The sequence below is a fragment of the Hemibagrus wyckioides genome, linkage group LG08 (genome assembly GCF_019097595.1).
Source record: "Hemibagrus wyckioides isolate EC202008001 linkage group LG08, SWU_Hwy_1.0, whole genome shotgun sequence".
NCBI classification, from domain to species: Eukaryota; Metazoa; Chordata; class Actinopteri; order Siluriformes; family Bagridae; genus Hemibagrus; species Hemibagrus wyckioides.
In genome coordinates this window covers 9,289,195-9,304,420 of record NC_080717.1, presented here as the reverse complement: position 1 = coordinate 9,304,420, position 15,226 = coordinate 9,289,195, and positions in this window count along the sequence as shown.

Below are 15,226 nucleotides of genomic sequence, written 5' to 3'. Positions count from 1 at the left end.
ATGCAAGCAAGGTGTGGTTAGGTCCAATTCACCACCTGTATTTACAACAATTTATATAAAAACTGAAGTTATACCTTTTATTTAAAGGTGTATTTATAAAAAGGTTGAGTTAGGTGGCAGTAAAAAAAGAGATGCCCCTAGAATCCGGCATCCTAAAAATTGAATTCCTCTTTTATTGGGTTTATTCAACTAAAACAACCATGATTTCATGTTTTTATTTGCTCAGTGTGTTACCAAAGCTGGTTGGATTTAAAAGTGACATTGAATTAGAGATGGGCCTTAAGGCCAAGTCAGAAAGCAGTGAATGAAATGCACTCATGAGAACATAACTAACACTAAGCTTTCTTTCTTTTCTTTTTTTTTTTTACCAGCCAGTGAGTCTGTGTGTAAGTGGCTGCCTTACAAATTTAACACACTCAATAAATGAATGCATGTATACAGTGCTATGAGAGAATAGATTAACTTCAGTTTAGTATACACAATGCCTCTACACAAGTATACTCTGTCCTCCTGTGCTGGGTGTAATTCTCAGATCTGATCCTGCACAGTAGTCAGCTCATCTTACAAATGGTTCCCATGTCCGTGTCAAATTCAATCAAGCCACTGAAATGTTCTGACTGTAAGCTTTAGCATAGATAATTAAGACAAGATGTTCTCCTCTCAAGCAATTATATAATATTCTGAACTGGTAAATTACATCATCGTCAGTCAGCTGCTTTCCAGTTAGTAAATCATTTTATTTATTACGTTTCTTGTAGCATGCTACAACCTGCATTATGTAATTATGTATTACAGAATTACATTATCTTAATGTATATATTAAATATATATCTTAATGTATATATTAAATATATTAATATTTGTTGCATATTATATGAAATAAATTCACTACATTTTAAGTACATTTGTAGCAAGACTTCATTAGATCTAAAATATGACTAGGTAAAGAGAAAGACCAATAAATTCATGTTAATCACTGGTGGTTTGTGATTACTGGCCTTATTTATGGTTCTCCTGGCCTTCACAGGTTTTCATTGCTATTGTTAATTGAGATCACCCCATTAGGAGCCTAATTAACAATTAACATAAACATAATTAGCGAGCAGTGACATTTCACTTGTTACATTGTTGAAATCTTTTTTAGAAATTGCCCTTGGAGAAATTCTGTCACACTTGCATAATGGCAGCACTTTGTCACAGCAGGACAGTGACAGTCTGCACTGTGCCTAGCGACACTGTGAACTGTGATGGAGCTGTCACCGAGTCCAAAAGAACAATGCTCACCAGCTCATACAAGCATCTGCTACAGCATAAAGTAGTACTCACAAACTAACACAAAAGTCAGGAGCAGTGCGTGAAACAAGTGTATGGTACTTGATACAGCTGCCAAGACCCTCTTAACTTAAAAAGTATAGACAGTATACGCAGGCCATTAAACATTCAATAGTCATTTTATAACTGTGCAAAACATAAAAGTATACCAATATATGTTTTACTCTCTTGCTTCAAAGTTTAGAAATGTGTCAGAATTCCTTGGATCACTTTTGATAGATACTGACCACTGCAGACCGGGAACACCCCACAAGAGTTGGAGTTTTGGAGATGCTCTAATCCAGTGGTCTAGCCATCACAATTTGACCCTTCATCAAACTCGCTCAAATCCTTATGCTTGCCCATTGTTCCTGCTTCTAACACATCAACTTTGAGGACAAAATGTTCACTTGCTGCCTAATATATCCCACCCACTAACAGGTGCCATGATGAGATAATTACTGTTATTTACTTCAACTGTTATCTCATAATGTTATGCCTTATCAATGTATATATATATATATATATATATATATATATATATATATATATATATATATATATATATATATATATATATATATATATATATATACATATATGTCATACAGGCTGTACACTCACTGCTTTACACTGTAGCAGAGTGTTATAGATATAATAAAATATTTACAAAAATGTGAGGGGTCTACTCACTTTTGTCAGATACTGTATATATATGTATTATACACTATATTGCCAAAAGTATTTGCTCACCCATCCAAATAATCAGAATCAGGTGTTCCAATCACTTCCATGGCCACAGTTGTATAAAATCAAGCACCTAGGCATGCAGACTGTTTTTACAAACATTTGTGAAAGAATGGGTCGCTCTCAGGAGCTCAGTGAATTCCAGCGTGGAACTGTGATAGGATGCCACCTGTGCAACAAATCCAGTCGTGAAATTTCCTCGCTCCTAAATATTCCACAGTCAACTGTCAGCTGTATTATAAGAACGTGGAAGTGTTTGGGAACGACAGCAACTCAGCCACGAAGTGGTAGGCCACGTAAACTGATGGAGCGGGGTCAGCGGATGCTGAGGCGCATAGTGCGAAGAGGTCGCCAACTTTCTGCAGAGTCAATCGCTACAGACCTCCAAACTTCATGTGGCCTTCAGATTAGCTCAAGAACAGTGCGCAGAGAGCTTCATGGAATGGGTTTCCATGGCCGAGCAGCTGCATCCAAGCCATACATCACCAAGTGCAATGCAAAGCGTCGGATGCAGTGGTGTAAAGCACGCCGCCACTGGACTCTAGAGCAGTGGAGACGCGTTCTCTGGAGTGACGAATTGTGCTTCTCCATCTGGCAATCTGATGGACGAGTCTGGGTTTGGCGGTTGCCAGGAGAACGGTACTTGTCTGACTGCATTGTGCCAAGTGTAAAGTTTGGTGGAGGGGGGATTATGGTGTTGTTTTTCAGGAGCTGGGCTTGGCCCCTTAGTTCCAGTGAAAGGAACTCTGAATGCTTCAGCATACCAAGACATTTTGGACAATTCCATGCTCCCAACTTTGTGGGAACAGTTTGGAGCTGGCCCCTTCCTCTTCCAACATGACTGTGCACCAGTGCACAAAGCAAGGTCCATAAAGACATGGATGACAGAGTCTGGTGTGGATGAACTTGACTGGCCAGCACAGAGTCCTGACCTCAACCCGATAGAACACCTTTGGGATGAATTAGAGCGGAGACTGAGAGCCAGGCCTTCTCGTCCAACATCAGTGTGTGACCTCACAAATGCGCTTCTGGAAGAATGGTCAAAAATTCCCATAAACACACTCCTAAACCTTGTGGACAGCCTTCCCAGAAGAGTTGAAGCTGTTATAGCTGCAAAGGGTGGACCGACGTCATATTGAACCCTATGGATTAGGAATGGGATGTCACTTAAGTTCATATGCGAGTCAAGGCAGGTGAGCGAATACTTTTGGCAATATAGTGTATATATTTATATATATATTTACGTATGTCTCATTCATGAGTTGATATGTTTGGATTAATGGATTATTGGATTATGAATCATCTGCAAACATTAGTTTCTGTTATCACTTATATTACACTCCCTCACCAGCTACTATTTTCTCTCTTATGATAATAAGTTCATTAGACAAGAAAATGCTGTTTGATACGTTGCATAGAAACTGAGATGTATGAAGCCCTCTGTCCTAAAGACTTTCCCATGACAGAAAACTTCAACGTGTAGCAACGTAGCTGCTACAAAGTGACAGTAGAGACTATTTCCAAAAAGAAATTTTTAAAATTTCTCCTCACAACAATCCTCAACATATCAATTACACATTTTTAATGTGTATTGGCATGTCTACATTATATAGTCTGTATTACTATGACTACATTACTATAACCCTTCAAGCTGGACTTACTGCCAGAGCTACTATTATAAAAATATAATCAACACTTTTTGACCAATCAGAATCAAGTTCACAACATCACCATGGTATAAACTAAAATTATTATAGTGACATTTAAGGAATGACTCTCTTCATAAACAATACACTCTTACGAAGGCAACATATTTTGTTAAGGAGATCTCAAGCTTTTCATGGCAAATAAAATACTCGATTCTCTCAGAATGGTTTTAAAACAGCAGTGATGTTAATCAGTATGTAAGGATCTGTGTCAGGCAGAAAACAGTTGCACAAATAAACAAAGTGAAGAGAACCTGACAGTCAGCATTTATATGCTGACAAAATCTGTATTTGTACATGGTAAACGTTTTGTCTTGAAGACATACAGACATATACCTAGACAAGAAAATGTGCCAGTGAAGACAGGTAGAAAAAGGAAAACTGTGTAGTCCAAAAGCAAGCCTGAGTCCATTTGGTTTAAAGGAGATCTTTTCATTCCTAAGTTTAGGACTGTATACAGAAAACATAAGCATCATGGTCATCTTTTTGTAGTGCTGTCAGTAACATTTCCTCCAGCACTATGTGCTACAACCTCAAAACCACTGTATGTGTATATCAAAGCCAGCCTGATACTGGTGCGACTTCTGTGTTCACTCTGATGATATGAAAGCAAAAGCTGCAAAGGTATCCATTTTTAAGCCAAGTAATAGCCTGTTAGTTTAATTATGTAGAGAATTATGTATATTTATCTTTACAGAAAGCTACAGAAAGTCAATTATTACTTAATAAACACATTTTATTAGATTATTTGGGGGGTGGGGTATTTAATTTATTTGAGATGTTTCTCTGGCAGTAACATTTAAAAGAGTAGTATAAGTTCACAATTTATTGTACTGCTGAACAACAGGACCCAACGCTCCCCAAGAAATCTCAAAGAAGAGACGCCCTGATCATTCGTTACACATAATTCAAACACAAGGACAAAGAAAGAAAAATGCTGTCACTCACTGGCTACATTACAATGGCTAATCAGGCAAGGTGTGTCTAACCAAGGTGAGTCAGGCCTTGAGTCTTGGGCGCATTCTGACCGTCTATCAACTCACACAATCACTGGTCACAAAAAAACTTCTAATCACAAACAACCTCTAGTCACGTACACAGAAGGTCAGAACTTCTTCCTTTAAAAATTTCCATCACGCTGTAAAATTGCAGCAACTTTTTTTTATAGTACTATACTGTCACCAGCATGTGGTATACTGTAAAAACACATGACTTTAAACAAGTTAAGGGTGTTGCTCAAGGACCTTTACCGGTGATTCAGGCTGAACTCACCACCTTCTGATCATTAGCTCTTCACCCACTGAGTCACAACTGCCCCATGATTCGTGTTCATACAATTTCGGTGGACATTTCCTGCTCCAGGTCTGCCTTGACCCCTCCCCATTTGTTGTACAGACACTTATTTTTAGCTTCTTGTAAATTTCTGCTCATAAATAATCACTATAGTCACACTGCACCATGAGAAGCGTTGCTAGCGCTTCTTAGCTTCTCTGAGCCATGTTTACACTTTCCATATTTCTTGAGTGATTCCTATTTCTTGTCTTGTTGGTGTTCATCATTGGATCATGTTTTGAATTTTTATGACTGTAGTGGATTCTAAAACGATGGACAAATAATTTAGCTAATAACTACATCCAACTGCCTCTGGCTTGTATTTGTCAGATTGGTAGCATACTAGGAACAATGAGACATGTACTCCATGGTTTCTGGTGAAATTCATTCATTCATTCATTCATTCATTCATTCATTCATTCATTCATTTATTTATTTATTTATTTATTTATTTATTTATTTATTTATTTATTTATTTATTTTTACATCTGTGGCTCTGCCCACTGTAATAAAGAGCTAATACTAATATTGTACTTCAACATTGAAATATTAAATTTTTTTCCTAAATCACATTTTAGTAGCTCAGTAACTGTGGATGAAAAAGGATCAGAACAAACATAAGAACTCCAAATCATTTTTTGCGAATCTAAAAAACAAAATAGCTCCAGAGTGTTCACACAACATACATTTTTAAACCACGTGTGGAGTTGCTGTGAAATTGTTCATGCAAAATAATATGAAACTTAAGCAATCACTTATGCAGAAGTGCTGGCCAGATGACACTGAAGGAGTTCATTGCAGGTGACAGGATGATGCCGTGTCTCAGTCCATCAGTCTGACTAAACTGCCCTTGCTGTAGCAAAGCTGTTTATCAAACATTGCCTCTGTCTCAGATGGGAATTTCTATCAGTCAGCCATGATTATTATAATAGGCAGATCGCAGGCCAGTCTTGGGAATCTCTAAGCCTAAATATTTGACTGTAGAACAGATATGCATTGCGACAAAAGTTCATTTTCTTGTTCTTTTTAACTTTGTAATTTCGCTCAAAGCCCAGTGAGCTAATAGATTTGTTTCAGCATTTGCCAAATATCCACTGCCCAGCACACTGCATTGAATTAAAAGTAAAAATTCTAGCAAATCCACTGTAGCCTTCACAATGGGCAAGTACTTAGTGAGATTGTGTCAATAAGACCTGTAACAGCATCTCCTGCTTCAGAGTGCCTCAAGTAGGAGGAGTGAACATCTTTTCACAGCCTGGAAAGCTTGGTCTCATCTTAAGCCCACTGGAAAATTTCTAATTTCCGTTTGGTGGGTGAGCTGTCTAATTGCTACTTAGTTTCACCAGTCAAGTAATTCAGCCCAATCTCTTAAAAGCAGCCACTAGTAGTTAGGCTTCCATGCCAAAGGCTCGGCTGAACAATACTGACATCTCATCACAGCTCTGCGGCTCCAGGAGAGAAGTGCGAATCAGGGCTCTCTCCTCTTGAATGGGCAAGCAATCTTCAGAAAATTAAGTCTGAAAAGCCAGGGAAGAGCCATGCGATTCATCATGACAGACTCTGTCGGGCAGAGGGCTATTAGAGGAACTCGCGTTGCATGGTTGCCATGTTGTCATCTGTGCAGTGTCTGCATCAGAAACTGATGCGCCTACTAAGCCATGATGGTACTGGACGGCTGGCGTTAACACAAAGTTGCGTGCTGCCATACGACAAACGCAACTGTGTCATCCGTCAAATTGGATGGTGAACGGCTCTATCTAAAGAAATTGCAGAAGAAATCGTGAAAGAAGTGTAGGATACATCCATTGAGGTTGAGAATTAAATTCACTGTCATGCTAAACATGAGTGGCTATTTCATATGATGTAATATATCTCATTATGCTACACCGACACAACCCCAACATTAGTAACAAAACACTGAAGTTTGATATGTTTTCTAGAAGCCCATTCATTTTAAATTCTATTTTCAAAAAGGAAATACATGACTATTTTTTTCAGGCATTCTTTATTGTTAGCATTTTTCTGTATTATTATTAATAAAAAAAAACGTTACGCAAATATTAAAAATAAAGATGAAAGAATGGATTATTATAGATATGTGTCATTAATTTCCCTTTAATTTTTTAAAAGTGAATAGAAAATTCTATTCTACAATTCAAAGTTTCTTTTCTTCTATTTTTGTCAGTTCTGTTGTTCAACAGCGTCCATAATTTGTGCCACTTCGTATTTTATATGTAATTAAGCATTACTAAGCTTAAAGAGTTTTTAACTTTTTTCCTTATATGAATGCGATTTGGCCGGGTCAAGGTTGTGATCATCGTGTACAATTCCCAAGACATGACTACAGACTGGATAAACCTGACTATCCTCTGCTTAGCTAAATGAGATTCCTAGCAAAAGATCCACAAATGAACCCCGACTCTTTTAAAACAGCGTATTAGCCTAAATGACCCTCTTTACCTGTAAGGGAGCATAGCAATCAGAAGGCAGTGTGGCGTGGAGTAAGGGCAGGATAAGAGCTGCTTAACAATAGAGGAGCTTTGGCTTAGCTCAGTGGGTTAAAGAGGCCCTGTGAGGAGGAACCTATTGATTTTAATTACACCGAACAGCCCTTGGGGACACAAGGACTTTGGCTGTTTATTTAGCCATTGCTTCTCGCTGTGATTGTACGGGCTGAGATAAAATCAACCTCCTAATTATTACCATAATAAGCTAGTGAAAGGCTGCAGGCCTTGTCCTTTCTATTTAAAGACAAACCACTGAGAAGAATAAAAAGATAGAGTCATCAAAATAGATTCAAAGGCAGGTTTTAGGATTTGTTTTTGACTGGAGACTCCAAACTGTAGGATTTGTAAAATATGTATTTATATTTATGTTTATGTCTTCAGATGTAAGTTTAATTGCATTTCCTACAGGGGAGGTTTTAAAACATGTGAACAAATGTCACTAAATGCTACAGATAAGGTGGAAAGTGTGTAAGTGAACGCAGGTTGGTTGGTGGGGACCTCGTGTCATTGATGCCTCTTGCAGAGTATATCAAGATTTCTGTGCCCTATGACTGGACAAGGTTTATTCCATGGAAGTTCAATTAGATCAAGATCTTATAATAGTATGGACCAAGGTCAGATGGTAGCTAAGATTGCACTTCAGAGAATGCTGAGCACTAAATTACCCGAATTTGGAGTGACTGAGCATTACCTTGCATTTGCTAACATTTACAGCTGATGTGATTTCAATGGTAGCATATTAGATATGCTCAAAATCTTGAAAGTAACTAAAACAAATAACTGACTGGAAAATATAGAAGTATGCACATGTCTTTTTATCTAAAAAATATAACATTTCCATGCTAATTTGATGTATTTATTTAGTAAGTCTACTTTAATGCATGTGCCTAGCATCACTCTACAGAATTCTGCAAGCCATATAGTCAGTGCCCTCTTTTATCAGAGGATATCCCAGCCCTAGCAGAGAACATGACATTTTTGGATAGTAGCCCCCACGCTTTAAATTCGACAGTGGCAAAAGCAATCCTCTGTTAGACAAGAAGCCCTGTCCTTCAGTTTGAGTCAGCTACCATGCCTAACAGAGTGAAATTGACCTGTATTAAGCCCCCCTCACTCTGGCTAAATTATTTGATCATAGGCCCTGACAGTTGTTTGGGTCAGTAATTGCTTGTTTATTGGGCGAGAGGGAAGCTGGTCAATGGTGGGCTGAGGACAAGCATGGAGGCTACGAGACAGGTCCTGGACTAGCGCTGGTCGCCAGAGATAAGCCATTCAGATGGGCTGCAGGGGCTCTATCTCACAGCTGAGAACCTGGTAATCTGCCCTCTTTTTGCCATAGGCATCCTAACACAGACGCACACACACACACAAACTGCGAACAGGCCTGAGAATATTACTGGCCTTACAGCTGACATGTACCTTGTACAATTTGATTATTTTCCACTTGTACAATTACTCTCAAATGTCAATTTCATGGCAGTCAGTTGGAGAGATTACAATTACAGGGCACTGGTCAGACAGAGTTTCATCCACGTTCCTCTTGTGTGGGGATAAGATTCTGTGGCGTTTTTAGCCATCCTTGGTACAGTGTAACTGAAGAGCTATTGAACAGCAAACAATTTCTTAATCTTTGCTTGTTTTACATATGCACTAATGGAAATTAATATACACATTTGAGGTGATGAGTGCAGTAATGCGGTTTAAAGCATCCATTTCTAAACTAAACCTCATGCTAAACAAGTCAGTATTAATAACAAATTTGACATAATCCAGGACACTGGCTTTGGAGAATGGTACTATATAGCTGACAGAGAGAGAACAGTGGGCCAGCTGGAGTGCTACACTGTTCATGTGTTTCGTGTAGCGTGAAGCATGATAACCCTTAAACTGCACTCTTGCAGGCTAAGCCTAGTGATCATGGGACATCAGCTGCATGAAACACTCCCAAGGCTCTACACCCGAGACTCTCTGTGTTTCTGTCCTCTCTACCTAACAGGATCTGATATAATGCAACGTTTAGCCATGTGGCTATGTGTATCATCCACAATAGTGTCAAGCACTGGCTATAAACACAAGAATCCCACTTACGCACCTCTCAACCCATAGTATTCACCCACACCATCATTCACAAACAAGAGTCTTTATGCAACACATGCAGATAGTGCTGGCTTCCTGGTCCCTGACATCAATAACTCTGGGTTATCAGTTTGGTGGTCTTGACGGCCTCACCAGGGTCCCTGTAAACAGCCTGGTTGTGTCTATGTGTTGCTGGTTAACATGGACCCTTTCTATCCACCTCCTCCATTCTACTGCACTTATAGTTGCACCATGGGCAATTTATCTAAATCTCCTTAAACAGTTTTATCAAATCTGGCAATCAGGCGACTGGCGCATGGCGGTGGCCTCAATCCTAAACACAGCAGTGCAGATTTTAATTTTAGAAAGATTAATGTGCTTCCCCATCCTAACGCTGCAGCTCTCAGTTATCTCCCTCGATGTCTATCAGCTAATTCCTACAGTTGGGCTGTAAATGACCTGCATTTGTCTGCACTTGAGGGCCAAAAACACAACCCCAAACAAGACACGTCAAGAGCAGAAGAGAAAAAGGAATTGAGCTATTTTCCCAAATTTCCTCTAAATTAGAAAGTGTCTGCCCCACTTGCACCAAGTACTTAAAAGGCTGAGAGGGAATCTTTTTCATTACTGGGGAACATTTCCCACTGGGGTTTGACCAAAACACCAAAATGCCACTGCAGGATAACACAACATAGTGCAATATTGAACATACATTTTTATTTTACATGTTTCTTTTTATTAAAAATAACTAGCCCTGTTCATTTTTCCTCACTAATCGTTAACTTATGGCTCAAGTACAAGGTTGGTTGATTCATACAGGTACACCATACACAATCCATTTTAATTACTATACACTGTTAGTTGCACAGTCAAGAGTAAAATTAAAATGGCAATCACAATTAGAAAATGGGCAAGTCAATTACAACGAATTAGCCAGAGTTAGGAGCAAGGAGAAAATGTTTCATTTGCTCTTTATTAATTTGCAAAGGACACAGAACGACGAACTGGCTACATCGTCATACGATATGCTGCAATAATCTTAATAGGCTTCTCCCTCATTCAATTTCTTCCTGTTCTTCTAATTACACAATTACAGCCGGGATATAGCGCGAATAAATGATGCACTTTGTTCTACAAAGCTCACATCCCAGCACATCTTTCGTTTTGTAAAGAACTGAAGCCCATCACAGTGTGGACAAGAGGTTAATACTATGATCCCATACATATATAAGTAATAGCATGCACCCTGACTTCTTCCCTTTGTTTCTGAAAATCACTTTATGTTCTGTCTAGCCAGCAATGTGTATTATGCTGACTGCAGAATGTACCCTGGAGAATACCAAAGTAGCCCTGATGATTTTCTATTATCATAGGGACCTTGCATTTTTGCTCTCAGAAATAAATTTGTAGCAGCACCGAGTGTTTTGTGATGAAGTTTGGCTACAAGACAGGGGATGGTGGGTCACTGACTCCCTCTTATCTGCGACATAATAAAATTACCAGTTTCATCTGCTAGCCCCTGCATTCTAAGATATGTTTAATTCACTAAACATGAAGAATTAATTACATATCTGCATTTAAAAGGATTTCACAGCCAAGCACAGGATTTAAAAGCCTACACTAAGCATGTCAGAATGATATTACCAACAAAAGAAGCTTGGTGTAATACTCTCTCTCTCTCTCTCTCTCTCTCTCTCTTTTGTGAAGCCGCAATTTTACTCTGGAATTGCAAGAAAAGACTAGCCTTGGTTGGATTCTTTTAGTTCAGCTTCTGAACTGGAAAGGGGGGGCATGAGAGAAATCCCCATCAGTGATGTGGTCAGTGGTCAGTGGAGGACTCTCTGTCCTGTCAGAGCCCTATGATGACCTCCACAGCTCAGTCTGCTCCAATTCACTCCAATTAAATACACCAAAGCCTTGCTGCAATACATGTTTTTTTAATGAATGTTTATAATGTTCTACCATTTACACTGAATCTTTAAAAAATGAGCATGATTTAGAGAGAGATAGCTATTTCACTCACAGAGAAAGCTGTATACTTTTAATATACCAAAGCTACAGAAAAAACAAATGTAAAAAACATTTTAAAAATCAATAATGTGTATTATGTCAAAGTGTTTTTAAGCGATACAGTACTCCCTTAAACAAATGGTCAGAGTAATTCAGTCAAGAAGTGCAGTTTATTTGCATTCAAACACAAGCTTTTCTTATTTCATTATTTTTTTTCTGCAAAGAATTACACAGTATTTTTAGCTTCTGTTCAGCAAAATAGCACTTTGAAGTTCATACTCTTGATGCCTCACAGCTTCAGGATCATCCCATGATCAAGCTTGAGCTCAGGTTATTGTACGTGTGGAGTTTTGCATGTTCTCCCAATACATCTGTGGGTTTTATCTCCCACCCCTCAAAAACATGCAAGTTGAATTGGTGATTGCTAAATTCCCCCTATAGGTGTGACTGAGTGTGTATATGGTTCCCTGCAAAAGACCATTTAGTGTGTATTCTCCTCACAAAGACTGTGCCTGATAGACTGTTTCTGGAGTAGGCCAACTATTTACTTGCAAGTGATATTGACAAACAGAAGGACTATTTTAACTATATATTAGTTAAATTAAATCGAATTAAATAAAATTATGCATTGTTACAGGCGAGTTATGTTATTTACACATCTATTAAAAAATATATGAATTCTTTTTGGCACACAAATGGTCTGCATTTTTATTATAACAATCAATTTTCAATAATCTATTTATATTTAGGATAATTAATTAAATTAAATCAATTTATAATAAATTATATTTGGTTGTTCCTTTGAAAGTGATGCATCAGTCCAAACCATCTGATCGTTACACTCTTGCCTCCTGAGATCCACTGCATCCCTGACCAGGATAAAGCGGTTAGTGAAGATAAAGGACTGAATGTTGAAGAGGTTCCATTTGTACACAAAACAGAAAATAAACCGGAGATTGCAGAGTCTAATCATAGCTGCCACCTTTTAGAATTATCTAGTTTTGTCCATGGACAAAAAATAATAACAGGTTGTTTAAGTATTACACATAGTGGAACATTTGGAAAAGTGTTGGTTTAAATAAGCCATTCAAGGCTCTAACAAAGCTGGGCGTAATAGACTGAGCCTGCCATTATCCATTCAGCATGAGTAATAAATTACTTGGCCAAAGCATGCTATATACACCACCAAACCCTGATAACAGCTGAGAGAGGAAATGAAATTCAGCTTTTGCTGAAACATTATGATTTATGTATTTGTAATATACGTCTGTGCTGTTTGTGTGCATATAGGTCTTTGTGTATGGGTATTTGTGTGTGTGTGTGTGTGTGTGTGTGTGTATTGAATAGTAAATGCACTGGCAGGGGCTCAGTGATATAGATAGAAACATTAGCTAATCCATTTTTGGTAAAGACAATGCAACTGCAGACTTTTACAAATGAAATTTAAGTACATTAACTCCAGAATCATTTATCCTACTGGTCACCTTTAACGTATTTACCATTGTTAAAAATTAAAACAACAAAACATTCTAGATGAAACTATTATATTTTCCATGTGATGATATACAAGCTTATTTAAATGATAAAAATATAACGTTATAAGGACTATAACACACCTCGATATAAGCAATGCTAAACCATCTCTGTGCAAACATTGTAAAAACACATAATAAAAGAAAATCCAAACCTGGCAATTGAGGATCCAGTTCTCAATAAGAGGCCTAAACACAACATGTTTAGAGAGATAATACATTCCCATTAGAAAGCGAATTTTGGCAACAACTAAATTTTAGGGTCTTCATATCACATTAAGATTGAGTCCTGCTAAATCTCACATGAGTGTCAGAGCCTAGCTGCCAGGGGACATGAGCTAATGGCTGGAAGTTAAAGTAGCTGCAGTCAATTGACCTGGGGGCAAATCACTTGACCCTGGCTCCCTCAGGCTTGCACTCAGATGAGCCTTCTGAAATAGTGACATGTACATGCAATATACTTATACACAGCAAAATAATCATGTTGGACACTCACACAGCACATCGACACACACACACATCCCAATAGGAAAAAAAAAGAAATACACTGCGATTAAGATAAAGATGTTGCTATTATTAAAAGAGAAATTAATTCTATACCACTGAGACAAAGCAAAAAGAAACAGACATGGCCAGTGTTTATAGTGTGGCTTTATACTGTATGCAGACAGAGAGTATCACTATCTCTAGCTCAGTCCCACTCACACTGCTGCTGAGATACCTTGCTTTTCTTGATCTATCTGCTGTCCAGGTCAGAGAATGCAGCCACTGCTGAAATTAATACCATGTACCGTGTTTCATACTGAGGTGATCAAAGGCAATATCAGAATGTATTACACTGTGTTTTTAATATATCTTTGCAGGAGTCCAGCATTAGAGGGAGATTAATGTAGCCATGGTTGTCGTCTTGAGAGGCAGTGGGGTCAAGCTCAGCGGGCTGGCTTTCAAATGTGTGTGCTGATCCCTACAGCCTCCCTCTGTAATGATTTCCTGGGAGAGAAAAAGAGAGAGAGAGAGAGAGAGAGAGAGAGAGAGAGAAGAGCTGGACACATTTAATAGTGTATAAGAGAGAATAGTTGGTATAAATGGAACCCCAGTGGTGTGTATAACAAAACTTCCTGCACATTTAAAGGGCTGCATTAGTAAAGCATAAGTATAAGGTTTGAAAATAGAAAGAAAGAAAACACTTTATATGGAAATAATCTTCATCTTTTATATCATAAGAGTAAAAATTTAAGTATAATTCATCTTTTATAAGGTAATACAAGAGGGTTTATGTGAAGCTTAGGTTAAAAAATACTAAGGTCACATTAAATCTTCTATGATTTGTAACCTCCATTATCATTATATCTAACTGGATTGTTCGGAGACATTAAATGGATAATTCAGAGAAAAAATAAAATAATAATGTTCATAAATCTGCTGTTAGTAAAAACAAGCTAATAACATTGAAATAAGGAAAACCCCTTGTGATGTCAACACCTTCAAATGAAGTGTTCATAAAATCAATTATTCATTTGTTACACATCCAGCGAGGTCTAAAAGTCTGAGAGCACTACTGAAAATATTTCTATATTGCATTCTTTTCTAATTTAACACAACTTTCATTACATATTATATTAGTGACAGCAACTTAAGGGGAAAGTCAGATCATGGAAATACTGGTGAGTCTGGTGCCTCTGCTTTTTGCTTTAATGTCAGTCTGCACTCGAGCTACATGGTCTCTACAGTTTTAGATGAATTCCATTAGAGTGTGATCTGAACACATGCTTCAGTAGAAAAGCTTAGACATGAGGAAAATCTGAAATTTTGTACAAAGCAATTAACATCAATATCCCACTTTCATTTAAATAGTGGCCTAGTAACACTGCAGAATCCTAAATATGAGTTATTCGAGATACTGAAAATTGACTTTCTTTTAAAAATTCTAAAATAAAGATTTATTTTTTTCAATGAAAAAATTTTCTGTTTATTTCATTATATCTTTCAATGCTTTTAAAGCAGA